The sequence below is a fragment of the Peromyscus eremicus genome, chromosome 4, assembly GCF_949786415.1.
Source record: "Peromyscus eremicus chromosome 4, PerEre_H2_v1, whole genome shotgun sequence".
Taxonomy (NCBI): Eukaryota; Metazoa; Chordata; class Mammalia; order Rodentia; family Cricetidae; genus Peromyscus; species Peromyscus eremicus.
Genome location: NC_081419.1, coordinates 52,450,302 through 52,468,719, shown reverse-complemented (window position 1 = coordinate 52,468,719; position 18,418 = coordinate 52,450,302). Strand labels below are relative to the sequence as shown.

General features: G+C 42.3%; 1 long non-coding RNA gene across 1 annotated transcript; it reads left to right on the top strand.

Annotated features, from left to right (window-relative positions):
• The first annotated feature begins 11,064 nt into the window (after positions 1 to 11,064).
• Positions 11,065 to 12,228, top strand: LOC131908122 (uncharacterized). The gene is made up of 2 exons (XR_009378552.1): positions 11,065 to 11,110; positions 11,952 to 12,228. It is a non-coding gene; the product is annotated as an uncharacterized LOC131908122 (long non-coding RNA).
• Positions 12,229 to 18,418: the final 6,190 nt, after the last annotated feature.

The following is an 18,418-nucleotide window of genomic DNA, read 5'->3' as shown; positions in this document are numbered from 1 at the left end:
GAACCATTTCATTGAAATGCACAAAGAACCACAACTCACTCAATATGAAACAGAGAATTTGAATATCCCTATACCTACCAAGATTTATTAAAACTAGGACAATTCTCTGAACTTTTCTTTCAAACCATGAGTATTTTTTCCCTAATTCTTTGACATGGGTGTAATTTAAGTCAAATAGTGGCCAGTTGTAACTTCCATTATTAAAGTGTTAAATTATAATGAAAAGACTTGTTCTATATTCTTAAAGACGTGCAGTCTCAAAAGAAACAAATAATACAAGCAAAAAGAGAAATAAAAACAAACAAACAGAAATTTGTATCATGAAAAAAACAAACACTAAAAACTTCTGCTCTGCAAAATATGAAATTAAAAATATTTAGTGAAAGTCTGGTGTGGGGAGCCTACCCATTTCTTTGTGGGAGGCCCGCTCCCACTTTTTCCCTAGGTACTCTTGAGGAGGGAGGAGGGAGAAATATTTAGATATAAAGATAGAGGGGGAGAGAAACAGATAGAAACACAGGATAGTGTCGGGATGGTCTGGATCAATATCCACCGGCCCCTTCTGGCTCTTCAAAGGAGCTTTTTATAGGAATAATAGAGAGAAAACACAAGATAGCCTCACGTGGGCCTGGATCTTTATCTACCGGCACAGAACTTTATTCCAAAGGTCTATTTATAACAATGCCAAGGGGTGGAGCAAAAGACCTCTCCCTTGCTAGTTACAGTCAAATGTAGACCCTTATAAACACCTGGCACTCAGGTCCATGGTCCAATCAACCTCTTATGCAGTCCTGCTGGGTACAGCCACCAGGAAACCTAGTGGGCTCCAACAGTAAAGCAAGCTCAGATCTCACTAGGAAACCTCTGTAGGCCTCCATAGTCTGGTAATAACCTGATGAAGACACCACACACCTTGGTTACAGAATATGGAGAAATCAAGAAGAAATAAGTTGGAAGCCTCCTCCTCTCCCATGTCCTACAAAAAGGCTTGGTCCTGGAAACTTGACCAGAATGAGTTAGGGAGGTAGGCAAATGCAATTCTCCACCACACTCACCACCTTAACATATTCTGATCCAGTCAGATGAGAATTTTTAACAAGATTTCTGAGCAAGTATAATAATCCAGGTGGTCAGTGTCCTGGTCCCATTTAGGGACACCATACTTTTTAGTTGATACACCCATGCCATGCCTAGTATCTTATTGTAAAGGGACAGTCATACAAAGTAAGAGCTGATGATGATTGAGGGGAAATTTTGGTCTTCAGCATCTTTCAAAAAATCTCCTTTATCATCAAGGTGCTATGCAGTTATTAGAAACCTGATCAAAACTTACTTTTCAGAAGTTAATTAACACATTTTATGTTGTAGTTATCATAGGCAAAGCTATATTTGTACATGCTGTCTTTTTGGCTGCGACTAGCCTTGTGAAGAGGAAATAGAAATGGAATAACATGCCCACTGGGCATTAAACTACAAATGCCCTTTCCTGCAGCAAGGCATTCATTTATAAAGACTACTAAACTGCATTATGCCTGGAGTCTGGCCTCAGCTGATCCCTACACTCATCCCCGAGTTAAACATTTCCTTTCTCTAGCTGTTATGATTTAGGGCAAAAGCTTGGGATCAATACTAAAATAAATGAAAGTTCTCATAGTGTTGTCTCCAAAGTATGTGTTTTTAATATTAGGAAGAATTAAGAAAATAGGGTTTACTGTAAAAGTCATAACGGCCACCCAGCATATAAGGACAATCATCAAAATTAATCACTTTAATGTCTTTTCTCCCCATGCTGATAGTACTTATAAAATTATTTCTTTTAATGTATGTATTATCAAAAAACAAGACATGAAATGAGTTTGCCAAGAAGCCATAGTTCCGTCGAGGCTGTGAGGGAATTACCTATGTATCTATGGAACTCAGAGGAAATCCAGGTGTCCCCGACACCGCTGTAGGACAGTGAAAGAGATGTAGCAAGGCACTTGTTGCTTCATCGGTTCAAGGGTCATCTCAAACCTTTCCCACCCTCAGAAAAAAAAAAGAAGGACTTCCATGTGTGCATGTAGTGGGGGGGGGGCTTGCATTCTTAGATCTTGATTCTATGCCAACTCTGAAATAATTACGGTAATTACAAAGATAAAGGGTAAAAGTCACAAAGTTCTGGCTGGGACATTCCAGAGCAGGAACAAGGTTGGCGCCATTTTTATAGTTATGCCTGTTAAGATTTAATAGACGGAAAGTTTCATTAGAGAGCTGCGCTGCAATTAACTTCAAGGAGGTTCCAGACTACTGTGTGCTGCTGTTACAAAAAAATTGTTTGGCTCTCCCTCCAAATGTCGAGTGGGTGCTCGAAAAGGTAGTAAGAAAAAGCATTTTTAAAAATATAACACGCTGCCTAGTCTTTCCTTATCATATAACACACAATAAGAATGGGCTTTTACTCTTCAACGGACATGCCAATTGTTGGCTGGAGGTGGGTTGCTTTTATGTATATTGTTATCACATGCAACACTTACATGGAGTTCCCCGTCTCTCCTGCTATCTCATAAAACATACCCTAATGGAATGGTAGTGATGTTAGAAGTGGCTTCTCTAAATCAAGATTCCCCTCATCCACAAACTCTAATATAAAATGCTCGCTATGAGCATTAACAAAGTCAGCAAACCCTAGAGAGTACAAGGTACGGAATCTAGTGACAGGCTGTTCTCATGTGGCTGGTTAGAGTTCAGTCTGCTCAGGAGATGCGAGTCCAGATGTCAGACAGTCCTTAGACTCCACCTCTGTGAAGATGAAGCCAAGGCTCCCCTGTGCCTGTGCCATCCGAAGTCAGCCATTCCCAAAATACAGCCACTGTTCTAGTCAATTGTCCTTGGTAGATGTCTCTACCAAGTACAGGCTGTAATTTCTTTATCCTGCTATGATATAGCTAAACTGTTATGGTTCTCATTGTTACATTTTATTATATTAAACCACAGACTGGCACGCTTTTTTTTTAATGACTTGAAGAACAAAACCTGCATTTTATGACTTTTAAAATCTGTCTTGATACTCTTTCCTCCTATTACACTCCCCCTCCATTTATTCTACATATGTTTCCATTAATAGGCTGCAGACTTTAAGTGTAGTAGACATGTAACCATGATAAGCACTTTCAAAGACATATGCTAGCTTTTTCAGACCAGAGGCTACATTTGGTGTCTGGAAATTGTAATTTAGTTTGACAAACTGTTATGGAGTACCTAAAACACTAGAGTTTGGGGCACACAAAATTGTCTTCTGGACCAATATGTTTGTTGCTGACTAAGAAGCACAGATCAATCCATTTTCCTCTACTTGAGTGTGAAATCTTGGATGTGTAACCAGAGGGTGAGCTCTGGTTACATCTGCCTTGTAGCTCATGCTAACACTGTCTTTTGAGATGGTGGGGGTGAAGGTGGAGCTCCCTGATTCTTCCACATGGTGTGTGAGATGATGGGGGTGAAGAGGGAGCTCCCTGATTCTTCCACATGGTAACACTGTCCTGTGAGATGGTATGGGTGAAGGCAGAGCTCCCTGATTGTTACTTGTTGCCAGTGTGCTATCTCTTCCACAGGAGATGATTCTCTGTGAACTTCTGTATGACTTTATGTTCTTTGTCCTTTTCAAATTCATCTGATACCATGTCACCAAATGTGACTGGTGTGGGAAGAACGTGAACAATGTCACGGCAGGAAGCCATGCTTAGAGTCCCTGAAAACTGCCTACCTTCTGTTCAAAGAACTTATGTGGCTGGACAGAGATTCTGGCAGAGGGAGCACATCAGGGTAGTACCCCATCCCCTCCGTTGCTATGGTATTCTGCACTCCAATTGCTTGGGCATTCTAGTCAGGTAGGTCCTGTTTCTTGTAAAACTTTTGGTTTAGTTCTAGGAAAACTACTAATATTTGGGTAAAGGTTGTATATGAGCTGTAGAGATCAGAGTGGTTAGTTGGGTTTTATGTATTTGTGATTGGCTTTAATTTCTACCACCAAACACCAGCATTAACTTCCAGAGATTTGTAAAGCATTGTGTGACATTTCTTCCATCTCCCTGTGATATAGTATTTAGAACAGGGAGCCAGGAATCATACTGGAGAACTGAACTCTGACCTCAGGTGCCTCTCTTTAGATGACATACACTCCTGAACATCTCTGTTAGTCAATATGCTTTTTATCAGTGCTCTCACAGTATGATAGCTAGGCTTAATTGATCTTTAGGATGGAGGTATCAGCCTTGCTTTGTGGTATGTGAAATGGATGGCTAAATTGTGCAACCTTGGCTATCTTTAGTGGTCCACATTCTCATTTGAAGAAACATTTGACTCTTTACAAGCGGGGACAGTATAATACATAATACTACTAAGCCTGGTACTCAAGAATGTTTTCGCATATGGCTTAGTATTAATTAGGGAACAGTTCTTGTTTGACATGTTTACTTTTAATTCTTAATGGGTTTCCAAGTGGGGTAATGCAGTAAGTCCCCAGAAAAACTAACAATTATCTAGCCTAAAGAGCTTTGTATTTCACTGTAAAATTAAGACTGTGGGAAAAATTGTGTTTTCATTCTACTTATATTAACCTTTTCTTATCCATATTAGCTAAAGGTTAACTTGTCCTTGCCATTTTTATGAAGTGAGAAGCAGGAACTGTGTCTTTTTATGAAAGGAAACATGGGAGGGAGGGGCAAGCGTTCATTAGAGATTGAATTAGAAGTGATTGATATGAAGTTAGAATGTAGCTCATGGTACAAGGCCGATTTGAACTTTTGTAGGTGCTGTATCAGGAACAGTGAACAGAATGTGAAAGGGACCTTCATTTTACTCCACGCAGAGCCAATGTATGTTGGAGAAGCAACGCCCTGTGACTTTCTGGGAGGTAAATACATCTCCACAGGTGGGTGTTACTATCCAGGCCCTGAAGAAGGGGAGTCCATCTTAAATGTTTTCAATGACCAAGGAAGAGAATCCCTGCTTCTCTGTGAACTATCTCTTGTTTTACTGCTGCACAGCTGAGTGGCTAACTCCGCTGCTGTCTCCACCTCCAGACCACAGCACAGTGCAGCCAAGGAAAGATGGATGCTGTCTCTACAACCTTTCTGGTGAAAGGAAAGGGATGGCTGGGATCCCGGTCTCAGATTTCAAGTATTTGGGGAAGAGGGGAAGGGGTTAGTGGTTGGTTTTCTGAGGTCTGAAAAGTAAGGTTTTGTAGCATGAATCTTAAAGAATCTTATTAATAAAAGCAAACCTGGAACCAGGTATTGGGGTGAATGCCGGAAGATCAGAGAAGCAGAACAAGCCACAGCCACCTCACCTCGCCAATTCCTCAGCTGATCCTGTTTCCTCAGACTGGAAGCCTCTGAGTCCTCATCCAAATGAATCTCAGCTGAAGTGCTGCTCAAAATGCTTAACCAGCTAAAAGCTTCCAGTTTCTGGTCTTCATGCCTTATATACCTTTCTGCTTTCTGCCATCACTCCCTAGGATCAAAGGCTCACTTTCTGGGATTAAAGGCGTGAGTCACCATGCTTGGCTGTATCCTTGAACACACAGAGATCCAGGTAGATCTCTGCCTCTGGAATGCTAGGATTAAAGGTGTGTGCTACCACTGCCTATCCTCTATGTTTAAAATTGTGGCTGTTCTGTTCTCTGACCCCAGATAAGTTTATTAGCGTGTGCAATATTTCGGGGAACACAATATCACCACCAGATTTTCTATCATGATGCCTTCTACCAGGAATCTGAGGGAACAAAAATGGGAAATAACCCTTTTCTATTTATTTTTTAAAGTTGATTAGAAACATTTCAATTACTTCTAAATAATGATAATAGCAAAGACAATGAAAGACTCTGATGTTTTCAACACAAACAAGTCTCTGTCCTGTGAGGCGAAGCTTTTGCTCAAATTTGCCCCATAATTTCTAAATGAATGAACAGAAATAAGAAAGGTATTACATTGTTTTACACTGAATTAACCTCACCACATACTGCTAAAGATCTATCTCTGGAGACAGGTCATAAAAACTGAACTCTTTCTACCACTGTGGCAGTATTAGGGAGTATTTCATACTTTACTATTTGGGTGTAAAATTACTAATCAAGGGTGGGAAATGGCCAGAAGAAAACAAGAGAAAAAGAAACTCACTGCAACATGCTAGAGCATCACCAGGCTTTGATTGAACACTTCTCCTTGTGTTTTCTCCCGCATCTATGAGGGCCACTATCTTTCAAATAAAAGGCTGTTGAGAATATGGGAAGGCCCACAGTAAACAGCTGTTGTAAATGGACAAATGCTGTCTTGTTCAACAGGCAAAACTTCTATTTATTTATTTACTGTTTTTCCCTGGGATGCTGGGGCTTGAACCAGGGCCACACAAACACTCTGCCAATGAGCTACATTTTCAGTTCTGAGCTTTCATAAAAATATCATTTAATTCATGGAAGGCCAAGCCTCTTTTAGGTTGTAGACTGCTTCTCTATTGAAAAATAGCTTCCCTTCACTCGAAACAAACCATCCAGGACTTAATAGATGTGGATAAATTCATGCTTGATTTTTAATAAATAAAAAAATGAAACAGGGAACAAGCATGACCCTCTAGTTTGTAGGCCATCATCTGGAGGACATTCCACAGGTCCTTGTGACCTTCCAGTGTGCCCTTCAGGAACACAAGAAGACTGACTCTCTTAATTTGCCTTCTATTACCACAGTAAACATCATGACCAAAAACAAGTTGAGGAGGAAAGGGAGTATTCACTTTACAGCTCCAAGGTTATAGTCCATCATCAGGGAAGTCAGGGCAGGAACTCAAGGCAGGAACTGAAGCAGAGGCTACGGAGTAGTGCTGCTTACTGGCTTGCTTCCATGGCTTGCTCAGCCTGCTTTATTATACAATGGCCAGTGGTGGCACTACTCACAGTGAACTGGGTCCTCTCACATCACTCATTAATCAAGAAAATGTCCTAGACACTTGCCTACAGAACAAGATGAAGGAGGCACGTTCTCAGTTGAGGTCACCTTTTCTCTGATGACTCCAGCTTGTGTCAAATTGACCCAAAAACTTACCTATCACAGGACGTCAAAGCTCTCATACTGCATTTGGATTCCTTTTTGCTATGTCTTTGACCTTCGCTATTCCTTCTGACCATCCATGGTTCCCTCTGTATCTGACCCCTTCCCTTTCTGTGGCAAGGGGCCCTGGGCAATGTGGGGACTAGCCTTAGACTTCTTCTTCCTCAGGGAAAGCAGTGCAGTCTCTGGAGGCAGATTCTCACATTGGGCTCCCAACCCTTCCAGTTACTGCACCCATTTTCCCGTCTGAAAGCGTGTATTTTAAAAATAAATGACAATATTTGGTAAAAGTAACCACTAAAGAAATATTTGTTAAAGAATTTGTATTTATGGGGACCGGAGAGATGGTGCAGTGGTTAAGAGCACTGGCTGCTCTTCCAGAAGACCTGGGTTCAATTCCCAGCACCCACATGGCAGCTCACAGCTGTCTGTAATCCACTTGCAGGGAATCTGACACCCTTACACAGACAAATGTATACACAAGTAAATAAATAAAATATTTAAAAAAAAGAATTTGTATTTATGTGTATGTATGCATGTGATGCGTATGTAGTGTATGTCTGTGCATCTTTGTGTGTGTATGACATATGTGTGACATACTTCCTCTAGCAAAGCTCCACCTCCTAAAGGCTCTGTAACCTCCCAGACAGCACCACCAACTGAGGCCCAAGTGTTCAGACACCTGAGCCTACAGGGGACATTTCTCATCGAAGCCGTTACAATTGTCCATCATGGTTTATAACCTGATGCGTGTTCGAACGCCAGATTCACCACAAGAAAGCCTGCGACCCAGTGTTAGTACTCTCAAATATTTCTGTTTCAAAACTGAGCCAAACATTTTAAGTACCTAAAAAAACACAAGTTCTTCCTGTTTCCATCACACAAATGTAAAGTTGTAGAAACACTAGAGAAGGGGCTCACTTTTCACAAGACAAGTTATTTATTGTATTTTAGCAGCTTCCTATGTGGCTCAAATATTCAGAATGTACGTAGCATGTTCTTGATATTCAAGTAACTGTACACACAGAGAATCAGACAGGTATGCCCCGGCCTCCTCTGTGCCTTGCTTCTCTGCGGGCCCACATCCGCTCTGCTTGTCTTTAGAGCTGTGTAGTACAAATTACTTACCCTCATGAGGCCTCAAAGGTGTTCCAAACTGTAGTTGGGCCGCAGTAGCCATAAACGGGAATACACAGGTTACATTGCATAATGTATATAAAGATGTTTTTCCCAACTTGTGTGCTAGCAGCTGGGTTTGATGTAGCTTTAGAAACTGATACATAGTTACACTGAATTTCATAACATCCTCTCACAGCTGGGGCTGGGGGTGAAGTCTCCTCTTCCCCAGATGAAACGTGCGTTTCAATGAAAAGGTGGTGTGCATATAGGCTTGTGGTTCTGATATTCGTAACTGATGAGTGATCGCGTTAGACTCGGGCTCGCAGAGAGAGTAGCTTCACCGGGCTTAAAGAATGTCATGTAACATTTATTAGAGTCATTGCGACAGGGACACCTCCCACTCACTTTGATTTAGTGACATTACTTCTGGTTAAAAGCCTTAGGTAAGGCCACACACAGTGGCTGGTGATTTGGATAATTAGAAGGAATGGCAGAGGCCTGTCTCTTTACAAGGAAGTTAGCAGTGACATGCAATTAAAGCCAGCCGTGGGGGGAGACTGGGTAGCCGTAAGGACTACAGCGGATTGGGTCAAATCAAACATTTATAAACCCCCCTGTCTTCACAAAGGATTTCTGTTTCTCCATTTAACAAATTACTGCTGAGATGACTGTTCATTTACACAAGCAGGATAACGTCTCAGCACCATGGTCATTTTTCTCATAATTTGTAGGAGCACGGAGGGCAGCCGCTACTGCTGCTTCTGTTCCCAGGCAACCAAAGCATCATCGTCGTGTGTGTGTGTGTGTGTGTGTGTGTGTGTGTGTGTGTGTGTGTGTGTGTGTGTGTGTCGGGGGGATTTCTGCTTTAAAGTGGGGGCTTCGACATCTGTCACCTATCACGATTCCGAGCGCTGTGAGAGAAAGAGGTAGGGGGTTGTTATTAGGTCCTTTTCAAACAAAGAAATAAAAGCTGAGCTCTGAGAAGGCATCATTGGTTTACTTAGGGCGGATGTGAGAAGAAAACTCAAGCCACACGTGGAAATCGTAAAAGCGTATCCCGCTTCCCGCTCCCGCGCCTGGGGCAGTTTTCTTCCTCTTCTTGAGACATGGAAGTGGTTGTGAATGTCTTTAGAAGGAATAAGCCGAAGACACACGCATCCGTACACGAGTTAAAGTTTGCCCTCACCACCCGGCCACCTCCTCAAGTCTGTCTGGGGAGTGGAACAGAGAACGTGTCAGGGTACTAGCCTGGCCTTGACCTCAGCTGTGTGTGGGTACCTGGCACTCAGAGGGAACAAGGAAGGAAGCAGAAGCCACAATACCGTTAACACTCACTTTGCTCTTAGTGAGCACCAGGGGCCCAAGTGCGCGCATTGCGTGACGTCAAACACCATGGCAACCTCAAGGTAATTATTAGTATCGAGATGGTGAGTGGACGGAGATGCTTAGAATACCTTACCAGAACTTGAACCTAGCTGTACCCTTTCAGCCCCTAAGCTGCATGGCCTCCCTGAAATGCAAACTATGTGTTACTGAAGAGCTGTTACCCTAGTAATTGGCCAAGCCTGTGTGTGGTGGCTCTGCAGGGGAACGTGGAGGGGGCCTTCTACAAGCTCTTTCAGCAACAAGGGTTCCTTGGGGGACCCAAGGTGGAGGGTTGAAACTGTTAACAACAGTAAAAATGTGAGGTGTAAAAGTGTTCAGATACAGGCACAGGGGAGAACAGAGCAGCATCCATGGGGTGGTCCATCTCCCTTGAGAGGAATGTTGGATATTCAGCTGTGGTATTAATTTTTATGTCATCCACGCTGTTTCCTTGCTGACTTGGCAAATGACTCACTGAGTTACTGAAATGGGCTGGGTAAGCTCCTCATGGGTATTGCCGGGGTTGGGGGGAAAGAGAAGGGTAGTCCCTACATTTGGAGTTTCCTGAACCATAAATAAGGGTTGTGCTGCCATTGCTGGCAATATGCTTCTGTCATTAATTAACTTTTATGGAAAGCTATGATGTTCAGGACTCTGGCCTCTCCCAGCTCTTGATCTATATGGTGTTATGTGGTGTGGACAGCCGTGCTCACAGGTGGGATTTGTCTGACAGGGGAATCTGAATTAGTCTGTTGTGAAAAACCTGCTAATATATGGCATGTCCCTGCAGTGGGCGATGGGAAAAGAGCAACAGCGATCCCCAGCCCACTCCTGATTGGCCCCAGCATCTGTGCAGGGGACATCCTGTTCTTTGTGAGGCTCCATGTTTTAAGATTTATTTTCATTATTTTTAATTATGTGCCATGTGTGTGTGTCTGTGTGTGAGTATGTACATGTGTGTGCAAGTGACCTCAGAGGCCAGAAGAATTGGGTCTTCTGAAGTTGAAGTTACAAGCTGTGGGCCACCTCGTGTGGATATTAGGAATTGAACTCTGGTCCTCTGAAAGATCGGTACATGCTTTTAACCACTGAGCCAGCTCTCCAGCCCATTGGGTTAAATTTTAAGTGTCGAGACTTATTTTGATTTTTCAAATGTTGTTGCTTAGCCTAAGATTTAATGGTACTCTTCACTCAAAGTTGGAAGGACCTAGGAACACAAGGCCCTCCTGTCCATCAAAGCCAAAAAAAAGTACTCCAGGTCAAGGACAACAAATCCGTCTTTTTGAAACAGATCACACCTGTGTTAACAATTCTGCCAGAAAATTATATCTATTTCCTTTGACCTAAAGTTTCCCTGTGTGGTTTCCAGACAGGATTTAAAACAAAAAAAAAGTTAGTACTCATTAAAATCACTGAAAGGACTTATTATTGTAATGATCCACATGAGATAATTGTTGACAACCCATGCTGATTAAGCCAATTAAAATTTTCAATTCCTCCAGGGCATGGTGGCGCATGCCTTTAATTCCAGCACTCAGGAGGCAGAGGTAGGCGGATCTCTGTGAGTTCAAGGCCAGCCTGATGTACAGAGTGAGATCCAGGACAGGCACCAAAACAACACAGAGAAACCCTGTCTCAAAAAACAAAAAACCAAACAAAAAAAAATTTAATTCCTTTTTATTGATGGCCAGACCAAGCTCGGCTTCAGCCTCCAAAAACTCACTTGGGGCCCAAGTTCAGGGATACAGTATTTTTAAAGGAAAAACCCACAAAGATACATCAAAGTTAGGGTTGGAGTAACCTTGAAATATTTATTCCTGGCAGAGCGTAGTATTTATTTTAGACATAACTTCCCAATTATTTTGGTTATACATATGGGCCATCATCAAGGCCATGGATATCTCAAAGATGTTGCCAAGGCAGATGTGAGTTTTCGGGGAGGGTAACAGAGGGCTGAGAACTGTCTATGCAAACACAAAATGGAGTCAGAACACGATGGTATTACCTTAGTCATTCGTTATTGAACACAGTGCTGGGCCCTGCCCTCATGGTTTCTGCTTTTGTACCTGAAACAAGGTTCCAACATGGTGATGCACCTGGTTCAGGGAGAAAATCTGGAAAGAAGCATGGGCTTGGGGGTCAGAAAGTCCGAGGTTAGCATCTTGTTGCATTGCTGTGGATATTTGGAAGTTGGCAAGCTTAGGCTTCCTCACCCACAGAAAAGGGATGTAGAAAGAGTTGGTAAACATTTCATCTTGTCTGTTTTGATTTGGTTTTGTAAGGGGTAAGCAAGCACCCACGTAAAAGTGCTTGCCCCATATCAGTTACCTACGGCAATATAACAGGTGTGGCCTCACGCTGGTGACGAATTATGCCTCTTCGTGCTAGGTCACCAGAATCACTGGCCCATGTTTTAAAGCAAAGACACCTTTCAGAGTTAAGAAGCTAAGGGGAATGTGGGTGAAAATAATCTGCTGGAGACGTCAGGACCATATTCTGAAAGACATTCTGATGTGTTATGGGAAAGAACAAGAAAAAAGATCTGTTTTATGTTGAACCGTGAGATGCCACTCTCAAGAGAAGCAGATGTAGAGGACCAGGCATAAATGCCAGGAAGACTATTAGCCTGTCCCATGTAAGCCCAATAAAGTGCTGTCCATTCAGAGCTGAGCCAACTGTGTTTCTAATGGGCTTTGGAAAGGAGAGAGGGAAGGCTAGGTGATCCAGGTAAAGCAGTACACACTAGAGGAATGCATCTGCGTTAATCCGGGTTCTTCAGAGAAACGGAGTCACAGGAGCCAAGTCACAGCATGCCACTGTGGAGGCTGAGAGGTGCCACACACACAGGCCAAGCTCAGGAAGGCTGGTGACGAGGCTCAAAGCCAGAGCTGAAGTGCTGATGATTCCGACTCCAGTCTGGACCTGGAGGCTTGAGAACCACCTGAGCTGGGGCAGAAGATCTGTGTTCACCTCAGCAGGAAGCAAATTGTACCTTTGTGTTTTCTTGGTGCCTTCACGGAGCAGAGGATCCCCTCCACCTTGGGGAAGACCACCTACTTCAAAAGACAAGCTTTCCCAGAAGCACCCACATAAATATATCCCCAGATGATGTTAAACCAGCTCCCTGTCACTCTTGGCCCCAACAGGGGAGCACGTAAAATTTACCAGCACACCATGAGATGTCTATTTGCAGAGATTGTGTGTGTTGGGGCCAATTACGGAAGAAGTAATGTTGGCCATCTATCTACCTAACTACCTCCATCTCCACCTTATTTCTCACCCCTGATGGGTGGGTTAGTGGAGCGAATTCCAACTGTCTGTCTCTCTCAGGCACTACCCTACTGACAAAAAAAAAATTCCCAGGAAAGGATTTACAAATATTAATTAGAAGCTGAGTATGAAATTATATGCTAAATGTTGCCTCTCCTTTTGACAGAATTTCCCAAGCTGTATTCATAGGGACTACAAAGCCATGTGGAGGAAAAGGCATTGCTAATTACACATAGATTAAAGGATCTGAAAACTCTTGATGTTTAAAAGTTATACTTTTTTTTTAATCCAATGACTTAAAATCTCCCCTTTGAAAAGTTTTTCTGTATTAAAAAAAAATCCATAATAAAGCTGGGCAGTGATGGTGTATGCCTTTAATTCCAGCACTCGAGAGGTAGAGACAGTCAGATCTATGAGTTTGAGGCCAGCCTGGCCTACAGGGCTAAGTAGAGAAACCCTGACTTGAAAAAACAAAAACAAAACAAAACAAAATCCATAGTAAATTAATATCACCGTTGCAGGGAGGTAAGAATCAAATTACAGAAAAATTTTAAGATGTAATTTGATGCTGGGCAGTGGTGGTGCACACCTTTAATCCCAGCACTTGGGAGGCAGAGGCAGGCGGATCTCTGTGAGTTCGAGGCCAGCCTGGTCTACAAAGTGAGTTCCAGGAGAGGTGCAAAGCTACACAGAGAAACCCTGTCTCGAAAAACAAACAAACAAACAAACAAAAGATGTAATTTGGTTTGCCAAATGTAGGATTTTGTTTTCTTTTGCTCTTTACTTTCTCCCTCTTTATCCTACCCTCTGTCTTCTTAGGACTCTGAGAACTAAGGATGACATGACATCAGATTCTAGAAGAAACCCTTCATAAAACACTCTTTTTGAAATGCTACCAGACAGTTTGTTTAGTTGCCGAATGCCTCACACATTTGCATGATTGGAAAGCTTCTTTATCTTGTGCAGACAGGAACCACCCAGGCATCCTTCTGCAATTAACTGCTCAACTTGATTAGTCAAAAGTACGTCAGTCAAGTCCCGGGACAATGAAAACTTCCTATGGCCTGGGCACCATTGGATTTGAAAACCACATTCAGTTTTGCCTTTCAAGCTCCAGTTTGGGCAGATGATCAGAGACATCTGGGCTGTAGTTATGGACAAAGGTGTAGGCATAACCTACCTTTCAGAGATCTGAAAGACAAATTGCTAAATGGTCTTATTAATAAAAAAATAAACCTTAGAGCCAGATATTGGGGTGAGGCCGAGAGATCAGAGGAATAGGACAAGCCACAGCCAACCTTACCTCACCAACTCCTCAGCTTCCAAAGAGACCTACTTTCTGTATACCCATGGCTATATGCCTTTCTGTTCTGCATCTCACTTCCTCTCTCTGCCTAGCTACATCACTTCCTGGCTGTACAGACCAGACCTCTATGGTTAGTACTGGGATTAAAGGTGTATGCCATCATGCCTGGCTCTGTTCCCAATGTGACCATGAACTCACAGAGATCTGAATGGATCTCTGCCTCCCGAATGCTAGGATAAAGGCGTGTGCTACCATTGCCTGACCTTTGTGTTTAATATAGTGGCTGGCTTTTTCCTCTGATCCTCAGATAAGCTTTATTAGGGTGTACAATATATTGGGGGGGGGACACACAATATATCACCACAGAGATCTCACCTCCATCTCTGGGAAGTACTAAAACATTTCAGTGGAGGATTTCTGTGTCCATAGACCATATCCTTCTTAGATGTAAGCATTTGGTATCTCTGGTAGTTTTAGGATAACCAAGGGCCCAATGCTATCAATTATATTGTTTTCTTAAAAAAAAAATCTAAATTTGTCAAAACCAGACCAGGAAGTAATTCCACGGTCAACATTCTAGAACACAATTTCATGCAGTGACCCCAAAACTTGATGGTTTTTCCAATTGGCAAATCATATTATTTTTTACCACTGTGACAAAATACCGAATGGAAACTGTGTGTGTGTGTGTGTGTGTGTGTGTGTGTGTGTGTGTGTGTGTGATTTATATTAACTCGTGGATTCAGAAGGGTTCAGTTCATCCTGGTGAGGAAGGCATGGCAGAGCAGCCCAGGTGTGGCTGCAGAAGCGTTGGAATAGAGGTTATTTACATAGCAAATCAAGACTTCACAAGAGTGGAAAGAACCACGGGCCAGATGTAACTCTAGTTCCTGAAAGGTCTACCTCCACCTTGATGGTGAATCAAGCATCCGGTTAAGAGTCAAACCCCAGCAGCAGTGCAGAGGCTCTCCTTGGTAGAAATGAAATCGAATAATAACCGAGTACGTGTGTATCCAGACAAGCAGAGTCACTGCATCCAATCCATCCATCCTGTGGTTGCACCTAGGAGGCACTCTTTTCACCTGTCCAGAACATGGATAGATAGTAACAAAAATTGGCAGGAGTGACTCTATCAAAAATGTTAGTTCTTACTAAAAAAAACAACAACAACAAAAAAAACAGTGACTTTATTCTTAAGAAATTTGGGAACTGAATTTAAAATTCAGTATCCTTAATTATTTCCCACAGTGAGTTCTTTAGTGTGAAATTGCCAAGTGTCTCCTTCCAGAAGCAGAACAAGGAGATGAAGGGGGTGGGAGCTGAACAAAGGAATTGTTCACATTGAAGTAAATGTCAAGCCCTGTAGCAGAGCCCATCCTGCACATTTCAGCAGCGGCAGCAGCAGCAGCAGCAGCAGCAGCAGCAATGGCACCTGGTGTTTGGTAGAGCACACACTGGTCCCTGTGGCACAGTGTGTTGTCTCTCAGTCCTCCTAGCAAATGGGTATGAGAACTCTCTAGATGACACTTGATGGCCCTGTTGACTGAACCCTTACCGACTGGCCAGACACTATTTGCTTTTCCTCGTATCATCTTTTGCTTAGTCCTTGAGATAGTTCTGGAGGTCTGATTTCTACTTAGCTGATGAACTCAGAAATGTTATATGACTTGTTAGAGTATCCCCATTAATTACAAAACACTCAGCATGACCCCAGAACATTCTGTTTACCTTTGAAGTTTCCTTCTACACTTTATGTATCAAAATGAATTAAAAAATCTCCTCATAGCTGTTATCAAGCTTTTCCTTGGTTGATCTCTGGCTTGTGATTTCAGAGCACAATAGGAACCATGATGTTTACAAAAGTATTGGGAAAAGATAGGAAGACTGGAGTCAGTGATCAGATGCTGGGCCTGGGAATGGAGCATGAAGCCCTGGGTTTGAGCCCAGCACCACATGAACAGGATGTGGCAACTCAGCTATAATCCTAGCACTTGAGAAATGGAGGACCAAAAGTTAAGTTCATTCTCGGCTACATAGAGAGTTTGAGGCTAGACTGGGCTACACAAGATCCTGTCTCAAAAATAATCAGCTGTTGACAAACTTTAATGGGGCCACATTTTGTAAAATCGAATTTCCCAATGAGACCACAAAAGGCTAGAAGGTTGTTTCTTGGTTTTCTCTTTAAGTTTTTTGAGAATTTCATATATGAATACTGTAGTTACATCATTCACCCATCTCCTTCCAACTCTTCCCACACTCTCCTTATTCTTCTCTTAAAGACTGAAACAATTTGTGCAATAGATAGAAATGGGTGGAGAAATTTTAATGCTCTTTATCTTTCAAAGCAAGCACTTAGGAAATCCTGCAGAGGTCTGCAGGTTAGTGGCTCTCCTCAAGATGTGAATGTTTTATACTTTGATTATTGGAGGTGATCCATTTCTTCCTAGGCACTCTTCACTGTCCCAATGGACAGTGTGAAAATTCTACCAGAGACAGCATTTCACAACAAAATTTTAGAAATCTTCAACTGTGTGATTCACACAAATGTGAAGACTATATCTTAGTTCCAATCCTTGATGACAAAAAAGGATTTGTGAAATACTGTTGTTTAAAAAGTGTTTTATCCATTTTAGGATATCCACTTAGAACCATTGACCTGCAGTTGTACTGTTTCTATTTTCTAGTTAGCTAGAGATCGTTTTCCTTGTCCTCAAAATATGATGCGATTTCTAGATGATACTGTCATGGTGCCAGGTGGTGAGAACCCTTTCTCAACTTCATTTTAACAGGTGTAGAGAGTACATGAGCTGACCTCCTTTGGAATTTGCAGGGTGGAATGTTGAATTTGTAAGCAGAACACCCATGAAACCTTGGCAACATGAACAAAAGTTGGCTTGTCCGTGGTGGTGCTCAAGCTTCCTTGGATGAGCATTTCTTTGTGGTGAGAAGCAGACATCTCATCTACTGAAAGCTTTCCTCTGGCCCCTGAGAGAGATAACTAGAATGTGGGTACTTTTGCTGCATGGGTCAGCAAGCTTCAAAATTCCTCAGACTTGCAGTTGAGAAATAGCGCAGTTCTAGGTGGTGTAATTCATTGGTCCGAAGAGTCATTTCATGAAATGAGGCTTCTTAATGATAATTGATGGGAGAGACAATGAGAACTTTCCCAAACAATCTGATGCATTATCAAGTGTCCTCACTTTCAGTGAAACAAAAATAGTGAGAAGCTTTAGGAGAGTCTTTGTGGATCTTCAGAAATGCTCGTGGATACAGCTGGTGTGTTGAGGGTAACAGTGTCCCAATACATCAGTAGTGAAAGAATTTGTCATCAAGGATTTGAACTAAAATGTAGTCTTCACATTTGTGTGAGTCACACAGTTGAAGGTTCCTGAAGTTTTGTGTGAAATGCTGCCTCTGGTTGAAGCTCACAAAGAATAGAAAGACACCTCCAACAGGCAAGAACAACTTATTTCCCCGTTCTCTTGAGTTTTAGCCTTATTGCTTTTCTTCTTGAGCCCAAGGTCTTCCTTCTTTCATGAAGACAGTTTTGGGATTATATCATCAAGTCAACAATCCTACAAAAGACAGAAAGATGTTTTCCCACAGGATTGTCTATGAAATCCTAAAGGACTCTAATTGTCTCAGGAGTTTCCTAAGTTCATCACAAGACCACCACATCAACAAATGTGTAACAGACTGGTGCAGACAGTATGTGGAAATGAAAAAAAAATTCTTAAAGATGCTTGATCTCGTCCAAAATGGTGTAGCACATTAACAAATATAATTAGGGGCAATATATGATATTAAGACAAGAGACATCTAAAATGGTGATGGAAATGAGACAGGCCAGCTGAGTGTAACTAGGCTATTTCACAAAGAAACACATTGTATCCACTTGTAGAAGGATGGGTTTGTTGATCCAGAAGTTGACTGAACATGTGAAGACATCTATCACAAAGCCTTGCTTTCTTACCTAAATTCAGATCCACATCTACATCCATCAGCTAGATACTTCCTTGTATGCCCCATTACCACTCAAGGCTTCCCTTTCCCCATCTTTGTTTGTGGGAGCATAATTTTCCCAGCAATTCAGGGATGGTCATTCTTAGGAATAGGTAGCAACTTGGGTGAGTCACAATGATTTCACTGAATCCCATTTTAATGTGGAAGAACAAATTGACAGAGGATAGGCAACATGCAAAATCAGTGTGCCACCTTGGGGGCCTGGGAGCAAAGGAGAAGGGGGCACCCAATTGTCTGTGGGGACACCCAACTGTCT